This window comes from Peromyscus eremicus, chromosome 12, assembly GCF_949786415.1.
Source record: "Peromyscus eremicus chromosome 12, PerEre_H2_v1, whole genome shotgun sequence".
Lineage (NCBI taxonomy): Eukaryota > Metazoa > Chordata > Mammalia > Rodentia > Cricetidae > Peromyscus > Peromyscus eremicus.
In genome coordinates, this window is record NC_081428.1 from 39,957,480 (window position 1) to 39,979,595 (window position 22,116).

The 22,116-nt window shown below is 41.3% G+C and overlaps 1 protein-coding gene across 1 annotated transcript in view; it reads left to right on the plus strand.

Annotated features, from left to right (window-relative positions):
• Positions 1–9,173: 9,173 nt before the first annotated feature.
• Positions 9,174–22,116, plus strand: part of LOC131922893 (uncharacterized) — a 37,343-nt gene continuing 24,400 nt past the window's right edge. Inside the window, exons 1-2 of the mRNA XM_059277729.1 lie at positions 9,174–9,279; positions 21,141–21,301. The gene's annotated coding sequence lies outside the window, so the exon portion shown is untranslated. The remainder of the gene's footprint in view (positions 9,280–21,140; positions 21,302–22,116) is intronic.

Sequence of the window (22,116 nt, forward strand, 5' to 3'; positions counted from 1 at the left end):
ACTAAACAGCAATGGTGACTTACTTAGATACATTCTCTATATTAGTCATACGAGTCATTCACTTGCTTTGTAGATCAACCTGTGGGGGGATATTGTGGTATTCCACCTGGAAGCCCCCACTCCATGACTGATGCACTCATTCTCTCAGTACCCTGAGCATTTCTGCTGACAAATTTGCCTCAGTTTCCTCACCAGAGATTGCCTTTGACCACTGAGAATCCCCTTATCCAAGCCTGTGCTTTTTAATGTGGAAGTACTGTGCGTCTAAGTTCTAAGTGACTTGCAAGTATTCTGGGCTCATTTGTCTTGAAAGGACCAGGCAGATGCTATAACAGGCTGCTCAGTCTTCTCTCAGAGATCAGACCTCAATTTCAGTTTCCTGAGACTTGAGCAAGCAGTTTCTGGGAGGGCTATGGCATAGTCCTTGCAGTAGCTCCCTTTTTGCACATACTCTGACTGCTCAAGGTTCAGCCAGTTGTTTAATGTCTGGGACCCCCTCACCAACTTAGAGCTATGTGCATGTGTCACTGTGAACGTGCAAGGCCAGCCACCCTCCATGGCAGCTCAAGGACAGAGCCTGGGACTTGTCCAGGCCTGCCCAAAAGTGATAACTGTAAACCCCAACCAGTAAATTCAAAGGTTATACATCTTCACCGAATCATATGACACTAAGGCTTGTACCACCCTGCTTGCGATTTTTTTCCATTAAAACCCCTCACTCTGAGAGCTCAGGGCTGTCCTCCTCTACCTGCTGTGTCAAGTGCTGGAATGAACCAAGCCCGGGCTTGCTTGTTATCAATAAGCTCCTGTGTGTTTTGCATCGGATATCAGCTCTGTGGTGGTCTTGCTCGTGTGTGTGTGTATGTGTGTGTGTGTGTGTGTGTGTGTGTCTTGCAACGCGGCCACAATAGTCTCAGCCTGCAACAACTGTGAAGGCTACTCTAGCCCTCATGGCATCTATTGAGATCAATGTCACTTCTGTGTCACAGTTCAGCTTTCCCTTGACATTTCCTTCCTCACCCCTTTACATTACAGATGCCTACTGAGGTCACTCCTGGGTAAAATTCCAATCCAAATCTCCATTATCAAGTCTTTCCCAGAGACCAAGACAAAACAGTTAAGGAAAATTCCAAAGCATTTCTACTTATTCAGCATTCTTCTGGTATACCACTTTTTTTTGGGTAGTTGTGTGTTTTGGAAAATCAAAGGTTTTCAATGGCCTAATTACAATATAAGTGGAAAGGCAAGCACACTAAACATAAAGGTCATGAGAAATTTACATCATTGCCAATCCTTCCTCAGAATTAAAATCATTAAACCCCTTTCCATACAATGGTATGTTACAGAAAATTGAAGTCATTCAATTAATCAATATTTTGATGTCTAATATCTGTAAGTCATCTTTTATTTATTTTCCCTTCTGTATTTTCTCCCTTTTAAAAACATTCATCTATTTATTTTACATCCCAGTAGAAGCCTCCCCCCATCCACCCGTCCCAGTCTCTCTCCCCGATTCCCACCTCCTACTCCCAATCCCCTTCTCTTCCCTCTACATCCAGGAAAGGCCAGGTCTCCTATGAATATCGATAAAACATCAAGTTGAGTAAGACTAAGCACCTCCGCATGTATTAAGGCTGGGCAAAGCGACCCAGTATGGAGTAGGTTCCCAAAAGCTAGTAAAAGAGTGGGAGACAGCTCCTGTTCAAGTCATCTTTTAAAAAAGTAAAAGACATGCTTCACTCTCAAGCAACATAACTATCAAATAGAATAATAAAAGTGAAATATTAGTGGTTTTAATGAAGTATTATGAGTTCCTATTTGAGAGGAATGTAGCCATTTTGGCTGGGATAATTAGACTATGTATCTTGGAAATATGGTATTGAGAGGGCAGTGGAGGAGGGTGCAGTGTACTTTAAGACACGATCTTAGTCAACTCAGGATTTTAAAGCAGTTAACGGCTTTTAAACAAATCCTTATTAGCTTATAAATAAATACAACCGCTAAATATTTTTGGCCCTGTCTAAGTGAGTTGAATGTTAGTTGATATTATCAGTGAACTGGGCTCAGTTAATGTTGCTGTGGTTCTGCACCCTCTCTTCATTCCTTTCATAAACCACAAGAGCAAGTGACCTTTTCAGAAGCTTGAAATGTCTGTGTGCCAAGAGTGTTTTCACTGGCTCCTTCTGACTTTGTGACAGAAGTGAGTAAATTGAATTGAAGCTTAAGTTGTGTCCACTTGCTAGTATGAATCATCCACTCCAAGGCCCCTGCCTTGTTGGTTTTTTAATTCTTCTGCTCTGCTACTCAAAGGGACTTTGAGTTGTGCTGTCTACATAAACAGAGGTAAGTGTAGACCTCTGATATGTATTTCTCTGAATTGGTACATGATTGTCTTTACTCTCTCTCTCCCTCCTCCTTTTTCTCCCCCTCCTCTTCTTCCTCCCCTTCCTCCCCCCTCCCTTTCTTTCATGGTGTATGTACATTTGTGTGGGTGTGTGCATGTGTATCTACAAGTATGCTCCTATGTGGAGGCCAGAGGTCGATGCTGGTTGTCTTCCTTGATTGCTCTCTACGTTTTTTGAAATAGTAATCTTGGGAAATAGTTTTTCTGGTAGTGTGTTTTCTGGGCTTTTTACTCATTTCTATCTATATCTGAACTAGCCTGACTAATCCAACGTATTGCTGGATTTATCAGCGATGTTCTTTTATGGCTCTATGTAGGAGCTTCTGAATCTATCCATCAACCTATTCATATTTTGTGATTTACCATCTGAAAGAAGACAGCAAGAATGAGCAACTGAGGAAAAGACTTGAGGATGGTTGGAGTGATTCAGTACTCACTTGCTTCTTCACAAAACAGAACCAGAGCAACAGTGTACATGTGTCTATTGAGTAGCTATGGGAGAACATTGGAATTCAATAGTAGAGGAATGGACACCTCGTAAAACCCAGAGACTTTAGACATCAGCCCAGCAAGACAAACACAATATCCCATCACCTGCCACCTTCTACACCTAGGGCAAAGGTGAGTGAGCTCCAGTGATCACTGTAAACGTAGATATGTGATAGTCCTGTCTGGAAAAGGTTCACAGCCCTCGCAGACTTATAGTCATAAAGGTAAGAGGTCTTGAAATATGCACTGTAGATTGGCCCTGGGGGAGGAGTTCACCTCGAGGGAGCTCTTCAGTGTAGTACTCCTCTGTGGCCTTGAACCATCTTAAGAGAGGCCCTACTGCCTGAATTTGGACTGCTCTAGGGGCAGAAATTCCTACATGTTCCCATCTCAGGCCCCACAGATTACCAACACACTGGCCAAGCTGGTGGCTGACTCACAAGCCAGGCTAGGCTTGATGGAGCGACTCCGACACCACTCACTGGACATAGTACTTAGTAAGGAGCAGGCATTATGATATAGATGGGATCAGCAAGTATCATCTAAAAGAACTCTTGTTCTCTAAGGCCACAGAGGTGGTCAGTCGTCTGAGGATCCACGTGGGTACTAGGATTGAGGGCAGTTTTCTGCTTGTCCTTTCCATCTCTCAACTCATGGACACCTGTTCAATCTCCACTGCTCCTTTGCTCACAAAGGTGTACTAGGATGTTTTGAGCAAGATGCCCAGGTCCCAGTTGTAGCTGTGCCAAGCACAGTCTCAGATGGTATGGAGTAAGACATCTGACTGCGCTCTGCTCTCCCTTGCTCCTGTGAGCACATTGGCTAAGAGGACTATTGCTTGGCTCCAGGCACAACCCACTCCTACACAATCCCTGGTAGGCGTTTCAAATGAAAGAAACCGACGCAGAGGATGAGGGAGGTGCAGTGAGCTCAGATGTCAGTCACCCGTCCCTCAGGGCTCACTGCCTAAGGAGGTCTGGAGAGAAACTGAGTCCAGTGCCAACCACATTCTTCCTGTGCCCTGCCCTGTGAGCATCTCAATTGACATGCATTTTGTTAATCTCTAGTCACGACTCTTTTTTGCTTGATCTCTAATGATCACTGTAGCTAAAAGAATCAAGGGTAGGGGGAGAATAACTCCAAACTATCGTGTCCTCAGCATGCACATCCAGAGGGGCACTGAGATCCGGATACTGGTAAAGCACACATGAATATGGTAGCAGTGGGAGAGAGGACAGTTTTTGCATCTGCATATGGGTGAGCCGCTGGCATGCATCACCCCTGCACCTTGCTGAATTCCACAGTGCTATCAAGATGGAATGTAAGCCTCACAAAGAGGGTGCCAGGATGTCTGCTTCTGCCTTTCCTTGGGAAGCACCAAAACCTGCAGAAGTGTCTAGAGGATAGGTGCTCAAAGCCCTTCACCACTCTCGGAGTCAATACCAGAGGTCCATTCAAATAAGAGTCAATCTCAATGGTGTCCCCAAACTCAGTAGAGGCCAGCACTCTCATTCCAGGGTTAGCCACACAGGACTCACATTCTTCTACCTACACCACACCTGCCTAGACTGCTTTTGTATACACCCACTGCCTGAACTCTTACATAGAGATAGTGACTTTCTACAACCCCCATACAATATGGACCGTGCCCCAAAGAGAGATTACATGATAGTACCCAGTTAGAGAAGATGTTGCATAATAAACTTCTGTTCCCACATATAGCTTTTGAAATTTACCAAGCTATTTACTAAGTCCACCTCATAAAAGTTGTAGAGAGATCCATTTCACCAGATAGAAAAACACTGATTCAGAAATACAAGAAATCTGAAAAAAAGTATGACACTCCCCAAGGTTTATAACTGTTATGGTCTGAATCTAACCCCCTTCTTACATTTTGAGCATCGATTCTCTTGCTGGTACAACATTATTTTGGAAGGAAGCTGGGCAGTGGTGGTGCATGCCTTTAATCCCAGCACTTGGTAGGCAGAGCAAGGTGAATCTCTGTGAGTTCGAGGCCAGCCTACAGTGCGAGATCCAGGACAGGCACCAAAACTACGCAGAGAAACCCTGTCTCAGAAAACCAAAAAAAAAAAAAAAATGTTTTGGAGGGATATGGAATGCTAGGAGGTGGGGTCTGGCTGGTAAAAGTTAATCCTTAGAGACAGGCTTCTATCGGTTGTAGCTTGGGCGCTGAGTCTGACTGCTCAGGGCTTGCTGGTTTGCCGTGCTATGCACAGCTACACATATCTGTTACCACTGCTCTGTCTCAGGGTGATGGACAGCAACCCTGAGGCATGAGACAGAATCAATCTCCCCTCCTTCATGCTGTTTTCATCCCTTAGTTTGGTCACAGTCAAGTGAAAGTAACTAATACAGAAAATTGGAAACAGAGAAGTGAGGTCATTGCTGTGATTCAACCTAACGATTTGGTTTTTAGGTCTTTGGAGATGGACTGTGAGAGGGGATTAAACAGTCTTAAGGGGTGGGAACAAAAGAAATGTATAAAATAAAATGCACTTGATTAGGTGGTATCAAGTTCCTGGAGGCCTTGTACTCTGTCCTTGGCTTCTAGGTTATGAACCTTGGGCTTGGGGTACGGGAGTCTAATAGAATGTATCAATTCCTAGAACACTTCTATATGTTTTACTTGGCAGATATTATAAAGTAGAGTTAGCTTTCCTAGAAGTGTCAGCCATATTGTTGGGAACTTTATATTATGACACACATACTTCTTAACATAAACAAATAAAAGCGTGATCAACGAGTACATGAATTGCTTTCTCTTATAGAGAATGGAAACGATCAACATTTCTATGTATCATCTACCAAATGAGCAGAAAACATACAAGTGTATTTATGACTATTAGCCAAAAACAAGAATAAATAATCAATTTGTCTAACCCATTATTTGAATTTTTACTTTCCATTTCTCTTGAGCTTTTAGTGAGAAATAGTTTCAGAAGCCCCGGCAGGGGCCAAGTAGAGGCTGGAGGACAACACACAGTGAAGGAAACCAAAGACAGAGCTCTTCATTCTTCAGTTCCCAACACCCTAGTGGCCGTCTCCTACTCCTTGCCATCTTATTCTAGACAGTAGACCCGGTCAGGCTGTACCCACTGATCTCAGATCACATCCTGCTTCAACAACTGTGTCAACAGGTAGTGGGGCTTCTCTGTTCTTTCTTGAAGCAATATTGATTCAGTTTTGGAGCTCGGTAATTGCCTGAAAGAAAGAAAGAAAGAAAGAAAGAAAGAAAGAAAGAAAGAAAGAAAGAAAAAACCTCTTTGAAGGTTTAGAAGTATTAGAGGATTTAAAAGCTTATTGATTGTTATTAATTCTTCTTCTTATTAATTATATTTAATAGTATGCATGCTCTAAAGGGTTTCTTGATAATTAGCTCCAATGGAAAAATCATTCCTTCTTTAAAGTTTCTACTAAGAAAATTTACACTGAATTTTTACATTCAGCAAATGTAATGAATGGACTCATTCAGTAAAGGCAAAATGTAATGTTCGCTGGTAGCAAACTTTAGAAAATCAGATTTCTGAAATGTTTTTAAATCTCTGAGGCTATTTTTATTTTTTAAAAATTGAATTCTCATAATATTACCCATTTAAATTTTATTCGGCTCTCATTATAATGTAGTTCTAAGGATGCCAGCAGCGTTAGCTCATTTAATTACCATTAAATGTATAGATACGCCATCATTTTCCACTGAGGTAAGTAGTTCACGGAGGGTACAGAGGTCTCTGAGGTGCCACACCTAGTGGTGCAGCCAGCGTTGGTATCTAGGCAGCAGCTTCTAGGACTACATTACACAGAACCTCCAGTAAGCCGTCATTTTACAGGTGATGCAACTGAGATCCAAAGACATGACACGACTTGCCAAGCTAATATGCTTGGTAAGTGGTGGAGCTGGGCTTTGACCTCCAGTCCCTTGGGCTTCTAGACAACACTTCTGTTTTTATTATTTAAAGCTGACCCACAGGTCATCGTTAAAGAACTGGAATCATTTATTCCAGAGAATGGCTGAAAAACTGCTTGGTTTTGTCCCGTTGTGACAGACAGATGCTAACGTTCTCATTTCCCGGTATAATCCCGGTATGTGTTCCACACCAACATTTCCTGGAGGTGCTTCTGGGTGTAGCCCTCTCCTTAGTCTTTCTGGGTCTGTGCCCTCACTAATCTGCCTCAACAGAGGGATTGGGAGCCAGGGCTGACACCTTAACACAAAAATAAGCAGTTGAGTCCATTCGGTACTTCACTACCAAAGCTATCCTTTGCTCTCATATGGAATGCCAGTGGGGCAGGTAACCTGGAGAAGTCCGGTGCTGTGAGCTATCCCACGTGACCTCACGGTAAGCCTTGTGGCTGCGATTGCTGATGGAGTTCAGTTTGCACCATACAGGCTACCTAGAGGAAAACCAGCCCATCGTTACTGAAAAATCATGTCCCATGTTGGCCTCCTGATACATATGAAGATGATAATAGGAAAATATAAGCAGTGAGTGAACAAAACAGGATGCCCAACTGGAGTTCCGATTACGACAGTAAGTTCTGTCTGAGTTATTGGAGTCTTTAAAGGTGAAAAGACTTCAGCAATATCTGTGGTGGAGTAGGCACTAAGCGCTTGTCTCTCTGCTTCTCTTCCCTTCCCTTCCCCATTGATGTAAACAGTGAATGACCTCGCCATCCAAGAAATCTACTGGCTGATCAATTATTGAGTAAACTTATTAGGTGACTTCTGTGTGCCTGGCTGTCCTGGGCTCCAACTAGAGTTGTTTCAGAATGAGAAAGGGCCCTAATAACTAAACCTAATAACTAGACAGTGGATGGTGCAGTATGGCAGGGCACTTGCCTGCTACATACAGGGCTGTGTTCCACTTCCAGTACCACACCAAAAATATGCTTAAAACAATGAGTATAAACCACCGTTCTAACTACTTTAAAGTGTGCAATTCAGTGACATGGAACATACTCACAGTATTACGCAATGGTTACAACTGTCTACTTGCAGCCTGCTTTTTTTTTTTTTAAAAAAATAGAAGCTTTGTAAACAATTAACAATTGCTCATCATCCCACTTCTTCTAGTCCCAGCTAATCCTTTCTGTCTCCATGAGTTTGCCTGTTCTGGATCTCTCTTGCAAGTGATGTCGCAGTCTTTGTTCTTCTGTATTTAGCTTATTCTAGTCCAGGATACTGTTTCATCTGTGTTGCCACAGGCATTGGGAGGTCATGCGAGGTCAATAGTCCACTGCATGTGAGCACTTCATTTGTTCACCAGATCTGTTGAGAGTGCTTGTGTTGTCTCTATCTTATGCCTATTATGAACTAAAGCTGTTATAGGCGTGGGTGCCTGGGTCTCTGAGTCCTTGCTTTCCATTCTTTTGGGTGTACATTGAAATAGAATAGCTGGGGTCATGTGATAATTCTGCTTTTAACTTTTTCAGGTGATGCTAGACTGTTTTCTATGCTGGCTGTACCACTTCATGTTCTTTGGGAATGAACAACACTTATAATTTCTTCACACCCTTACGAGCGCTTCTTTTAAAAGTTTTCTCTTAGAAATAGTTACTGTGATGGGAATGAAGGGGTTTTGATTGACACCTTCCCGATGACTTGTGACTTTGATATCTTTTCATGTGCTTGTTTCCATTCCTGTATTTTCTTGGAGTAATGTCTACTGAAGTTATTTGCATGGCCCATTATTTTTGTGTATGTGTATATTTGTGTGTGTGTAGGTGTAGGTGTATGTGTGTGTGTGTGTGTGTGTGTGTGTGTGTGTGTGTTCCTCAGGCACGATCCACCTTGCCTTGAGACAGGAACTCACCAAGTAGGGTAGGCTAGATCGGCCAAGGGCACCAGGGATAAGCCTAGTCTCTGCCTCCTCCCCAGTGTCAAAGTGTGAGTCACCATGACAACTTATTTCACATGGATTCTGCAGATGAAACTCAGATGCTCATGCTTGCATAGCAAACATTTTACTGACTATACTATCTCCCTATATATACTATCTATTGTATTGTAGATACGTTATATTTTGTAGCTATTGTAAATGGTGGCATTTAAAAGTGTATTTCTCTATTCTTTCTGGAATGTAGAATGACACTTAATTTTGATGTATGAACATTGAATGTGATAATTGTACTTAGCTGAACTGACGCAGCATCAAACCACTGCTAGACGTCTGTTTATTCCCACAGACAAAGGCTACTCTCAGCCATAAACTGAGATGCCTTTTCTTGTGAAGATGCACAAAATGTTGAGAATAAGGAATCGTTGAGGACTCAGAATCCCTAACAGTCAGCTGTGGTTGGGGAAAGAGACTCACAGGACCTCACTACCTATTGTCAAACTATTGGCAACTGACAGATTCTGGAAGAGGGTAAGTGTGATACCCAGTGTACCCCCTGGTGAGCCCACCAAGCTCTGATGATTAATTCCAAACTAAGGACCACACAGATGTCCCTGATTAAATTCTGCAGACACTAAACAAAACTCAAACTGGTAAATAGAGAAAAGGGATTAGGTAAGGAGTGGGTAGTGGTGGTAGTGGAAGTGGGAGGTGGGAAGAGGGCCTAAATACACAGTATACATGTATGAAATTGTGAAAATACAAAATTTGCTAATTAAAATTTCTGCTAAACTCAGTTAATATTCTGGTGATTTATAGTGGTTAGTTTTGTCAAGTTGATACAAACTAGGGTCACTAGGGATCTTAACTGAAGAATTGCTTCCATCAGATTGACCTACGGGGGCATTTTCTTTATTAATGACTGATGTGAGAGGGCCTAGTCCACTTTTGGTGATCCTGGGAGGCAAAAGAAAATGCTAAACATAAGCCTGAACCAAATCAGTAAGTCCAGGTCCTCCATGGTCTCTGCATCAGTCCCTGACTCCAGAGTCCTGCTTGAGATTCTGTGCTGAACCTGCCGCCCCATAGACAGTCACATGGAAATGTAGGCCAAATGAACTGTTTTTTTTTCCCTAGGTTGCTTTTGGCCAGTGTTTGATCACGGCAATAAAAAGCAAATTAGGACAGCATTATTTTGGATATTCTATATATACAGCTCTACTGTTGATGAGTAATGACTCAACGTGTCTCATTCAATCTTCATGACTCTCAGAGTATCTTTTTTTGTCTTTTCACCCTAGTTTCGCATTTCCTACTCAGAGAGTCACTACCGGAAGTTCTCTTGTCTCTTACTTGTCAGCTTTTCATATCATGATGATGTTAAATTCATAAAACACAATTACAATAAATTGTTATTTCCAGATAGTACAGTAGAATTTATTATAGAATGTGTATGTAAATACCATCTATAAAGGTATATTCTGTTTGTGAAAGCTGTAAGTATAAATTTAATTTTAAGTAGTTATATAATTATTTTGATTTTTTCCTCCTCCTTCTTGTACTTGGTATTGAATCCAGGAACCAGGGCTTCTGGTTCTGAGCTATACACTGACTTAGATTTTCTGTTTCATTTTTCAGTTTTGATAGGGTTATAGTGGCATACACCAGTAATCAGTGAGCTGAGGAGGATGAGGCAGGAGGACTGTGAGCTTGAGGCCACCCTAGGCTACCCTTTTGGGGGGAGGATGAAGTTCAGTAAGTAGAGTGTCTGCCTAAGATATGCAAAAATCTAGGCTTGATCTCTAACACTGCAAATAAAAAAGAAAGAAAAATACATTAATATGTAGTTCAAAATGTCATGTAAAGATATTCTTATTCCCGTGATCTTTAATGATGCATCCATCTTTTTAAACTGAAAATAATTTTTAATAAAATTTTAATTTTTTTTGTTTTTTTTTCGAGACAGGGTTTCTCTGTGTAGTTTTGGTGCCTGTCCTGGATCTCGCTCTGTAGACCAGGCTGGCCTTGATCTCACAGAGATCCGCCTGGCTCTGCCTTCCAAGTGCTAGGATTAAAGGTGTGTGCCACCACCACCACCAGGCTAAAATTTTTAATATTTTTAAAAAATAATTTTTTAATACATTCTGAGTATGTGTCCCATTCCCCAAGTCCTCCCAGATCCTGCCCACTTCTCCACCCATCCTTTCTTTCTTTCTCTCATTAGGATACAAATAGGAATCTAAATAAAAAATAGATAAGATAAAAACAAACTAGAATAGGACCAAACAAACAAACACACATAAGAAAACAGAACCAAAGAAAAAGCTTGAGGAACACATAGATACAGAGACACATACATCCGCACATACTGAAATCTACAAAAACATAAAGCCGGAAACCATAGCATGTATGCAAAGGACCTGTAAGATTGAAAATAAAAGCCCTGACAGTGCATCCATCCATAATTTTTAATGCATAATTTTTATGTATTTTCTATTTCTTAATCAGTTTTGAAATATTTCATGAAATGTCAAGAAATACCAATTTATTAAATATTTCATGAAACAATTTCTGGTTCTGTGATTCTTTCTACTAACGCTCTTTTTTTTTGTTTTACCTACCTCTGTTTTCATATGTACTGGTCACATGACTTATTCCTTTTGCCTTCACTGGTGTTTTAGTCAAGGTTTTTATTGCTGTGATAAATATCATAAACAAAAAGCGTCTTGGGGAGGGAAGGGTTCATTCCAGCTTACAAGTTTCAGATGGCACCCCATCAATGAGGAGAGCCAGGAAGGAGCTGCGGGCAGGAACCTGGAGGAAGGGGCTGATGCGGAACCAGGGGGAAACGAGACTCACTGAACTGATCCTCATAGCTTGTTCAGCCTGTTTTCTTATACAACTCAGGATCACCTGCAGAGGGTTGGCACCACCCCCAGAGAGGGCTGGGCAGCTCTTCCACATCAATTATTAACCAAGAAAATGCCCTTAGGCTTGCCCACAGGCCAAACTGGTTGGCGCCTTTTCTCAATTCAGGTTCCTTCCCTCTTTTTCAAATGACTCTAGCCTGTGTCAAGTTGATAAAAATCTAGCCAGGTCAGTTGGTGTTGATTTGATCTGTTTTATTTCTTGAGATAACCTGATTTCAAACTCTTCATTTTTTCTTACACATACTTAAGACTATACATTTCCATCTTTGTACAACTTTAATAATTTATGATAAAATTTAATGTATCATTCTCATTACAATTAATTTAAGATATTTAAAATTAATTTAAGATATCATTGTGATTTAAAAATATTGATCTATAAGTTGTTTAAGACATATTTTTTTTTAATATCTGTGTATGTAGGTTTTTCATAGTCTGTTAGCTATTAATTTGCATGTGGATTGTGGCTAGAAAACATTATTTTTGGGTAATATTTGTTGTGAAACATATAAGACTTGGTTTATGTCAGTTTTTAAAAAGAACCTTTTATGTTTGAAGAAAATACTTTGAAGCTGTTAGACATTCTCTTTATCTGTGTTAATTAAATCAGCTGTTCATGCTGTTTGGATCTTTGATATCTTTAGGAGTATTGTATTTGTATTTGTATTTGTATTTGTATTTGTATTAGTTCATGAGGAAAGTAAGCGAGGAGCTGCTACAGTTGTGTATTTGCTAGTGTCTCTTTAAGTTCTATCAGTGTTTGACGGATATAGTGTGATGCTGTGTTATGAGGGGTGTTTGTGCTTGTACTGGTTATGCATTAAGTGTGAATGGCACGACCTGAGTCTTTAAAGCATCGCTTTCTGTTTCTAGCAATGCCTTTTGCCTCACAGTCTGTTTTCACCATGCAGCAGATCCCATTAATGAGCTTCCATTTCCAGGGCACCCGCCACTGCTGTGCATGACGGTGGCTCTCTACCATAATCACCTGTGATTCTTCTTCTTCTTCTTTTTTTTTAAATTAAGAAAGTTTTTCTTATTCATTTTACATACCAACCACAGATCCTACTCTTCCCTCCTCCCACCTCTCCAGCCTCCCCTCCCCTCACCCCACCCCACCTGTGGTTCTTTAGTTGTGTGCTTTTTCTTACCAGAAAGAAATGCCAGGGAAGGCAGGTTAGAGGTTCTTGGAGGTCTATACCTTGGTAGCAGGGCTGACTGGTGACAGACAGATGGGTATTGCCTGGGTTTCTTTGCCTATTGGCTGGGCTATTCTTAGATATTATACATCATGTCTCATAGGTTCTCAGAAAGATTGAGTCACAGGTTTCTAGTGTGGTAGCCTGCTAATTAATACACCTAAGAATGGTTTCCTTTTCTCTTTGTAATCTTTCTACTTAAATTTTTCATGCAATATATATATGTATATATCAGTATAATACATGTTATAAACATATATACATAAATTTAAATATATGTTATATAGAATAAATGTATCATATAGTATATAAAATAAATATATATACTTTTTAAAACTTTTTTTTATTGATTCTGTGGGTATTTCACATCACGCATCTCAATCCCGCTCACTTCCCAGTCCTTCCATATCTGCTCTCCAACCTTGTAACCTCCACCCCAAAAGAAAATTAAAAAAATACAATTAGAATTAAAAAAATAAACAGAAAAGAAAAAAATCTCACCAGCCCCTCTCGGCAACAACCCACTCCTCTATCAATTACAGCCTTCTCTCACACCAGGCACACCTGTCCAGTCTCCAGTTCCACCATACCTGTGCCACTCCACTCCTCCGTTTTTCTGGCCCCTCCATCACGTCATGGTGGCATTGGAAACTCTGTGTCACCCAGTATACCCTTTTGCCCAAACAGCTTTACTTGCAAAGGTTCATTGCAATGAGTCACTGGTCTGGTTCAAGGCCTCTGGCTTCTGTTACAGCATTAATACCGTAACCTCACCTCAGATATCCTGCTGTTGGCCAGAGTCATGGAGCTCCTGCGGCTATGGTTCCACAGGACCAGTCCCTTTGCGCTCTAGCCAGACATCATCATGGCCTCAGGGGGCAGCAGCACAGGCCTCTCAGATCAGTGGTGACTGTGGCATACCCTTCCCCGCATCAACACAGTCTCAGTTGGCAACCCAGACCGCAACCATAGACATCCAAATGGCTGGGGCCGGACATCACCATGGACTTGGGTGGCAGTTCAGGCTCCTCATATTGGCCTGTTCTCAATGCCACTGAGTTCCCAGTTCCACCTCTCTCTACCATGCATGAATCGGTTTTCTTCTTTTTCTCTGCCATCTCTCCACCATGTACTCTCTTTCCCATTTCTCCATCACATTTTTGTTCATTGTACTGGAGCTCACCACCCTGGGACTTGGGAGTTATGCAACATATTTTGATCATGTTTTCCCCCTCCCTCGATTCCTCCCAAGCCCCCCTAACTCTCTATCCACAGAACTTCATGTTCTTTTCACTCTCTCCTCTTCCAAATTCTTCTATTGGCGATTCCTGGGATCACTTCCCAAGGAAACTATCTTTTCAAGTATTTGCTTCTGTTCCAAAGAGAACTCTATCTGAGACAGTTTTGTATGTTTTAGTGTTTGCATGTTGTATCCTTTCTCATCTTACTGTTTCTGACTTTAATGTTTCTTTTATTTTAAATATTTCTCTTGTAAACAATGGATATTATATTTTATTTTCTCCCACAATACATCCATTTGTATTCTTAAAAGCATTTCCATTGGTGTACATTGATGTAATCATGGACATATTTGTGTTTTAAGTGCTTCTTTTTTCTTCTCTTTCTCTTTTTTCCTCCTTTCCACTTTTTTTTTTGAGACAGAGTCTCCTGTAGTCCATGCTGATCTTGGTTTCCTAGGTGGCTGGGGATAACCTTGAACTCTGATCCTTCTATCCCCCTTCCCAAGCACACTCTTGGTGCGTCTCACCGACCTGGCGTCGTGTTATAGTCTTTACTTTCTGTCCTCCGTTGTTTCCCTCTTCTTCACAGTGTGTTTTAAGTTGATTTGGTTTTTCTACTACTCCATTTCCCTGGTTTGATATTTATATATGCTCTAACAATTTCAGTGATTAGAGATTATGTAGTCATTCTCGCCAGAGCAAAGTCGACTTGATTAGTTGAAGCGGTGACTCATCGTTCATTGTGGCATTCACCGTGGATGTGGGTTTCATTCCTGTGAGAAGATCAGGTCCGGTTTTTCTTGGGCTTCGTCACTTTTTAATTTTCCCTGGGACAGAGATGGCCAGCAAGCCTATGAGCTCCTTCAAAGCTGGAAGGGGCAGTGACGAGAATGGGCTGATAGAGCAGGTATCATCATGGAACCGAAATAACTATTTTTGGTGTGTGGGGTTTTGGTTACCTCACCTTTTCCTTTGCTCCAGTTATTTCTTATAGAATATCAGTCTCGCTCTTTGCCACTGGCCTTCCTGTGACCTTTCTTCTGTCCCCACCCTTCCTGCTCAATTGCCTATTTGTGCTGTATTTCCATGGTATCTTGCTGGGCTGCCATAAGAAAGTTCCACAATCATTGGTTTAAACAGCAATTCTCAACCTGGTTGCAAACCCCGACAGGGGTCACACATAAAATATTTGCATATTAGGTATTTACATCAGGATTCATAACGGTAGCAAAATTACAGTTATGATGTAGCAACAAGAATAATTTTTTGTTTGGGGGTCACCACAACATGAGGAACTGTTTTAAAGGGTCACAGTATTAGGAAGGCTGAGAACCCCTGGTTTAAAACAAAAATTTGTTGTCTTATATTTTTGGAGGACAGAAATTTAAAATAAAGATGTTAATAGGGCCTCACTCCCTTCTAATCCTCTACCGGTGGTTCTCAACCTTCCTAACACTGCAACCCTTTAATGCAGCTCCTCATGTTGTGGTGACCTCCAACCACAAAATTATTTTGTTGTTACTTCATAACTGTAATTTTGCTACTGTTATGAATTGTAATGTAAACATCTGATACTCATGATATATAATGTGGGGCCCCTGTAGGGGTCAGGACTCACAGATTGAGAACCATGCTCTACAGACTATTTCCCTGTCATTTCCTGGTTTCTAGAGGTTGCCAGCCCTTTTGACATTTTTTAGCTGGGAATTAAGTCATCTTAATGGATGAAGGATGTTTTTCCTTGTGTGTATTCCCATGTCTCTTCCCATGACGTGTTTACACTTCTCTGTTACCAGGACAACATTTATTAGAATAGGGTCCATCTTAATCCAACATGACCTCATTTGAATTTGGTTATATTTGCAAGACCCTGTTACTAAATAAAGTCACATTCTGATGTTCCAAATGAATCTGAATTTTGGGGGAGACAGTATTTAATCCAGTATAAACTCATTTATCCTAGATATCTTTTAAAAGTAGACTGAAAGTTAGAAATCCTAGGTAGGAATTCTATGTGTGCTACTAATTATGGACATACAAACTACAGTTCCACAGCAGGATTAGAACCTCAGCTCTGTCACTCGGTTTCCCTGAGCTGTGTCTTCATTTGTAAGCTGAGGGTAGTGATATCCAAATTGGCCTTGTTCACTATTATATATCTGTGGTCCCAATTTAGTTGGGACGATGAGGCAGGGAGGTTTGCCTGGGCCCAGGACTTTGAAGCCAGTCTGGGCAACATAGTGAAACCTTGTCAATACAAATTAAAAAAAAAACAAACAAATAAATGTGCTGTTCTAATTAGGACTAAATAAGAATATTCTTTAAAAACGTATAGCATAGTATATGATGGGCACTTAACAAGTGATGGTTTCTCCCACCGCCCTCCCATGGTTTCTCTGTAGTAAAGTTAAGCTGGTTTATCTTTGAGGTCCTTCCAGCTTCAACATTCTGAAGTCCCTTTGGGCAACTTCTTTTTCTCCCTTTGCCTATCCATCTCTCTCATCCCTTTCCTCTTCAGTGCAGGGCCCACTCCTACCTGCTTCTAAGTATTTTATCCCCACTTTTATTCCTCAGAGGAATGACATTCCCCCTGGTTTGCCCAGGAGCAGGTCCTAGTTTATGTCTATTGTTCCGGTGTAATTATCAGTGATGTTTCCCGCCTTTCTCAGAGTCTTCTAGTTAGGGCGATGAGTCACATGATCACGTGACTTCGAGAGTTAACTCTCCTCAGTCATCACATGATCCACAAGGTATTGTGCTTTGTTCTAATTGCCTTTGGAGTTTGTCTCCCTAGCAGGATTCAGGGCAGTCAATGGGAGTGATTTTGTTATAGTTGTTGCTACCCGAAAGCCTAGTGTCCATTCAAGTTCACCTCTGTCACCCATCACATGACCCATAAGGTATCATCTTGTGCTTTAATTGCTTTTGAGGTTTGTCTTCCTGGCAGGGTTTAGTGCAACTACAGGGATTTCTTTTCTCCTACAGTCACTTGGGAATGTTTGTTGGATTTACAAATGCTTTGAAACATTCGTTCTCTGCATAGCAGATGTTTGTCGGTCATATGCCACGCAGCCCTTCATGACAATGTGAAATGAGCCAGACAGCAACACTGCCCTCTCTTGCTTTTCTTTATTTGTGGTCCTGAGCTCAGAGATCTTCGCTTTACCTCCTGAGCAGTGACTCACTTCTTCCTCTTGCCTCACCCGTAGCTTTGACAACTGGAATTATCCTGTTCTGCACTCCAGTGGGTGCTGCAGCAACCTGCTTTGCATTATGGGTGCTTGCTCTGGGCGTGGGTAGGTCTGTGATGAACACCTCCCCGTCTGCTCTAGTTCTGGAAGCTTTCTCTGTACTGTCTGATCCAGATGTACTTTATCTGCCATCTTCTTTTACTTCTGGGACCACACCCTCTGGGGCTTGCTTCATCCTGTGTCTCTATAAGTGAAATGAAGTAGATAATGAAGTCAGTGATGGGTTTAATTTAGAGGTCAAAGCCACTTGTGCTTGGCATTTCATCTGGTAGCTGTCGGCTCACTGCCTCAGTATCTCACACCCCTTTCTTTGACAGGATAGACCTCAGGAGTATTTTCTAAGCCTGGCCAAGGTCAGTTTTAATAAGAACCTGCTGTAAGCAAGGCCCACAGCTGCAATGTCTGCATTCACCTGACAGGTACTCTCTTCCAGTAGTGGCCAGGAGGGGTAGTAGAGCTAGCTGGCTCCTTCCGGCTAGTGGTTTCCTTTAATGGATAATCTTTATTATGCATCCACAGGAAGCCTGGCTCAGAACTCAGATCTGTACTTCAGCCAGATTCCCCTACTGTCTAGTCCTTTTCTGTTCTCTCCCAAGTGTCTGATTGGCATCATGGTCTGAGGTTCTCCCTACCCATGCCAGCTGCCACTATCCTTAATCCTTCATAGGCATTTCTTCCAAGAAGCTCCTGGTTGACTAATTTCCTCATGGAAAAGCTGTGCTGACACAAGATTCTAGGTGAAACATGTACACAAGGATCACAGAATTCTTTTCTAGAACCAAGTTGTAAGATTAAATTACAAAGGAGGCATGGGACTTTAGACTAAAAAAATGTATATTTTGGCTGGTGGTAGCACAGGCCTTTAATCCCAGAACACAGGAGGCTGCTGTGGAATATTCCTTTTGCTGTGCAAATATATGTCACTATGATTGGTTTAATAAACAAGCCAACTGGTCAATAGCTGAACAGGATAAAGTTAGGCAGGAGAGCCAAACTGAGAATGATGGGAAGGAGAAAGGTGGAGTAGGGAGACGCCAGCCAGCCACCGAGGAAGCAGGATGTGTAGAAAATGAGGTAACAAGCCATGAGCCATGTGGTAAAGCATAGATAAGAAATATGGGTTAATTTAAATGTAAGAGTTAGTTAGTAACAAGCCTGAGCAAATTCTAGGACAGCTGGGTATACACAGAGAAACCCTGTCTCCGAAACAAAACAAAACAAACAAAACAACAAACAAACAAACAAACAAACAATAAAAATGTATATTTTGTATTTACTATTACATGCCATTCCCACAAGGCAAGCAAGGATCACCACCAACATAATTCTTTGACTGGTTGTCTGAACACAGTGATGAATAGCAGCACTTAAGGAAATAAGAAAATAATAGTTCTAAAGTAGGAGTAATAGTAATTTATTCAAGGTTTTCTTTGTGTGTTGCTTTACGTACTTGGTGCATATTTTTCCTAGTCCTTTTTAACATCCCTGTGAAGAAAATATTGTCCCTCTCATTTTATAGATGAGAAAGGTGAAAAATAAGACAAGTTAAAAAAAATTGCTCCAGGTTGCTCTGGGGCCAATGAACAGATATACACAGCTTTGGATTCATGGACTTATGGCATTCTTGTGTTTCCTGTGAAACCAGGCTTATCTGAAGGATGATTTTAGACTTAAGACAGACTATCATTAGCCTGGTAAATTTTAGGAATGTCCCTGCTTATAGTCTGGGAGTCAACAGGCTAAATCAGACCCCAGTTCATGAATTCTAAGCATTTAAAAATTATTTTCTTTTATGTGTATGGGTTTGTGCTTGAGTGTATGTATGTGAACCATGTACTTGCATGAGTCTGCAGATGTCAAACGAGGTCATCAGATTATCTAAAATTTGGGTTTCATGCATTTGTGTGCAACTGAACTCACGTTTTCTGCAAGAGCGTTAGGCACTTCGAACTGCTCAGCTGTCTCTGCAGCCCTGAGTTTTAAGCATTTTATAAAGCATGGCAAGGTATTTCTGAAAATGAAAGCTGATACCTCTAAGATAAGTTCCCTTATTAGGTCCTGTGATCTAATGTTATAGAGCAAAAACCAACACAGAAAGAAGCTAGGCACAAAAAGTAATAGGCTGTATTAATGCATTTGTTTAAAGTGTTCAGAATAGGCAAGCTCATAGCGAAAAGGGAGACTAGCAGTTTTAGCAACGGGGCTCCTGAAGAATGCGGAGTGAGTGCTAATAAAAGATTTATCACTTGAGTGACTAAACACTTCTGAAATTAAGAGTCGTAGTACCTTTGACTACACTGAAAATATGCATTATATGGACACTTTAAAAGGGTGAAGTTTATGATATGGGAATCATATATCAATAAAATGATAGCCAAGAATTTAAAACATATATATCGCTTAGTTGACTTCCAGATTTCTCATTGAAAACTCAAAAACTATTGCCTTAGATGAAACGCCTCTCAATGGACTTTCAATGTTTAAATTATAATTCAGCACTGGTCTGTCATCTTGTCTTCTAGGAGGCTGAATGGCTTTCATATGCTAAAATCGCTGCATGCATTCTACACCTACAGATGTTTTTAAATACTAGACAACAATCCATTTGGATGTGGGTGGATAAGCCCAGAGGTAGTCAAGTTCTCAACTCTGGACATGTTTCTATAGCTAATTGGTAGACTTTTGAGGTTGTCCCAGTGGCTACACAGACATGATGACTGAGACAACACTGTGTTCATAGATGGACTTTGAGCAATTTCTGTCTCCAGTTACTTGGCATGGACACAGATGAACACTTCGCCATTCTCAGGGAGCTCAGTGATTGTTTTGATTACTGGCAGAGTGCTCTGTCTGCTCTCAAGTGTGGGGACCTGTTCATGGTGGAGGACAGAGGAGCTCTGATTCTAAAAAGTGTTTCCTTGTGCTTCTAGGCCACTTCTAGAGGCCGGTCTTCTGACAGGAAGGCCTCCTGCTCCCATTTCACCCGAGTTGAGGCAGCTAGTTGCTGCTGGGTTCTGGTTTGAGATGTTGTACTGTTTGTGTTTCAATCTTGCTAGCTGTAGAATGAGGCTAATGACAGTGTGTCCAGATGTGTGTATGTGGCAAGAGTTTTGATGGGGCCGTGAATCACTATTTCCAGTACCAGGCTTACGGAGGCACACAGGCAGTAATGACAGGCCTTGGACTAACTCCAGGCCTTCCAATACTGGTGGAGAATTCTTTCCACTTTGGCTTTCCATAAGCAACTACGTGATCAATCCCTGGTGTACTTTTTATTTCCAGTTCTGTGATTTACGAACTCAGAATCTTCTCCATTGTTTTAGTCTATCTGCAGTTTCTTTTGGAGTCTCTCATCTAGCCAGGTTTTTGAGGGGTGGGAAAGAGTAATTTTCTGACACTTTTCATGGAGATCCTCAAAATGAAATCCATTTTACTTCTAACATATGTGACAAACTTTTTTTGTATATTCTAAGTATTGTGGTAATATTTGAATAAAATATGGTGGTAACATTGGGTCAAAGATAGACAAGCCTGGAAGATCTTACCGTCTCAAACATGAAGCAGAGGATAGTACAGAATGCTAGTTCTCCAGCAGGATATACTTAATACTAGGTAGGAAAGTGGAATGAGTAGCTTCAGGATATTGGGCAGGGAGGACAAGAAGACTGAGGGTAATGTCACTGAGAGGATAAAATCTAAGCTATGACAGAAAGATAACAGCAATTAGAATTAAAAAATTACTGATGTGTGTTACTTCATGCTTATACTCAGGTATGAACTCCCAAGCCTAAGAGATGTTTTACCACAATGGCCGAACGAGGACAGACAGGTACAAACTGGGACTCTGGCTTCAGGCCGAAATCTTGCCAGGAAAGCTTGGGACTTAGCTCAGAGACTGTTGCGGCAACGTGCCACAGTTGGTGACTTAAATGGTAAGCACTGCTGAGCTTAGAAAAGATGGGTGTGGCTGTCAAGGTCAGTCCAACAATGTTATGGATAGGGGTTTAAAATGGGTTAATTTTGTTATTTGACAATTTCATACATGTATTTAATGTATTCTTCACCCTCTCTTAATTACCTTCCCATTACTATCAACCTCCACCTCCTTCCTTCCTCTTCCTACCAATCCCTTTCCTGATAAATGATTTTTGTGTTGGTTTTGAGACCCATGTAGTTTAACCAGGGCCATCTCTGAGCAATGGATTGGAATGATCCATTGGCACCAGGTGGGGTCCTCAGTGAGTGAACAGCCGATTCCCCACTGATTCCCCACCTCCCTGAAAGCATCAGTAGTAGATGGTTCAGCAGTGAGGTGTAGGGGCCTCTGAGCTCCTCTTCCAACCATATCTGACTTTTGAGGGACCCATTCTTGTGCAGACCCAGTGTGTGTATTTGTAGTTGCTATAATTTGGGGTTATGATAGCTATGTCTTGCCCAGAAAATGACACTGCGTACTCCTTCAGCCTATCTTCCAGTTCCTGCGTTCTTCCAGGCCCCTCTCTCACAATGTTCTCTGGGCCTTAGAGGGGATAGAATGGAATAAATGTCTTGCTTAGGGTTGAACATTCATCCGTAACATATTTTTATCACCTCATGCAGTCATGAGTCTATATTCACCACCATTCCCTGGAAAGAAAGGCTTCTTTGATTAAAGCTGAGCATATCTTTTATTTATGAGTATAAACATGGCTATTCATAAGGCAGCTTGACATTATGTCAATTCATCTAAACAATAATTTTTAGTTCC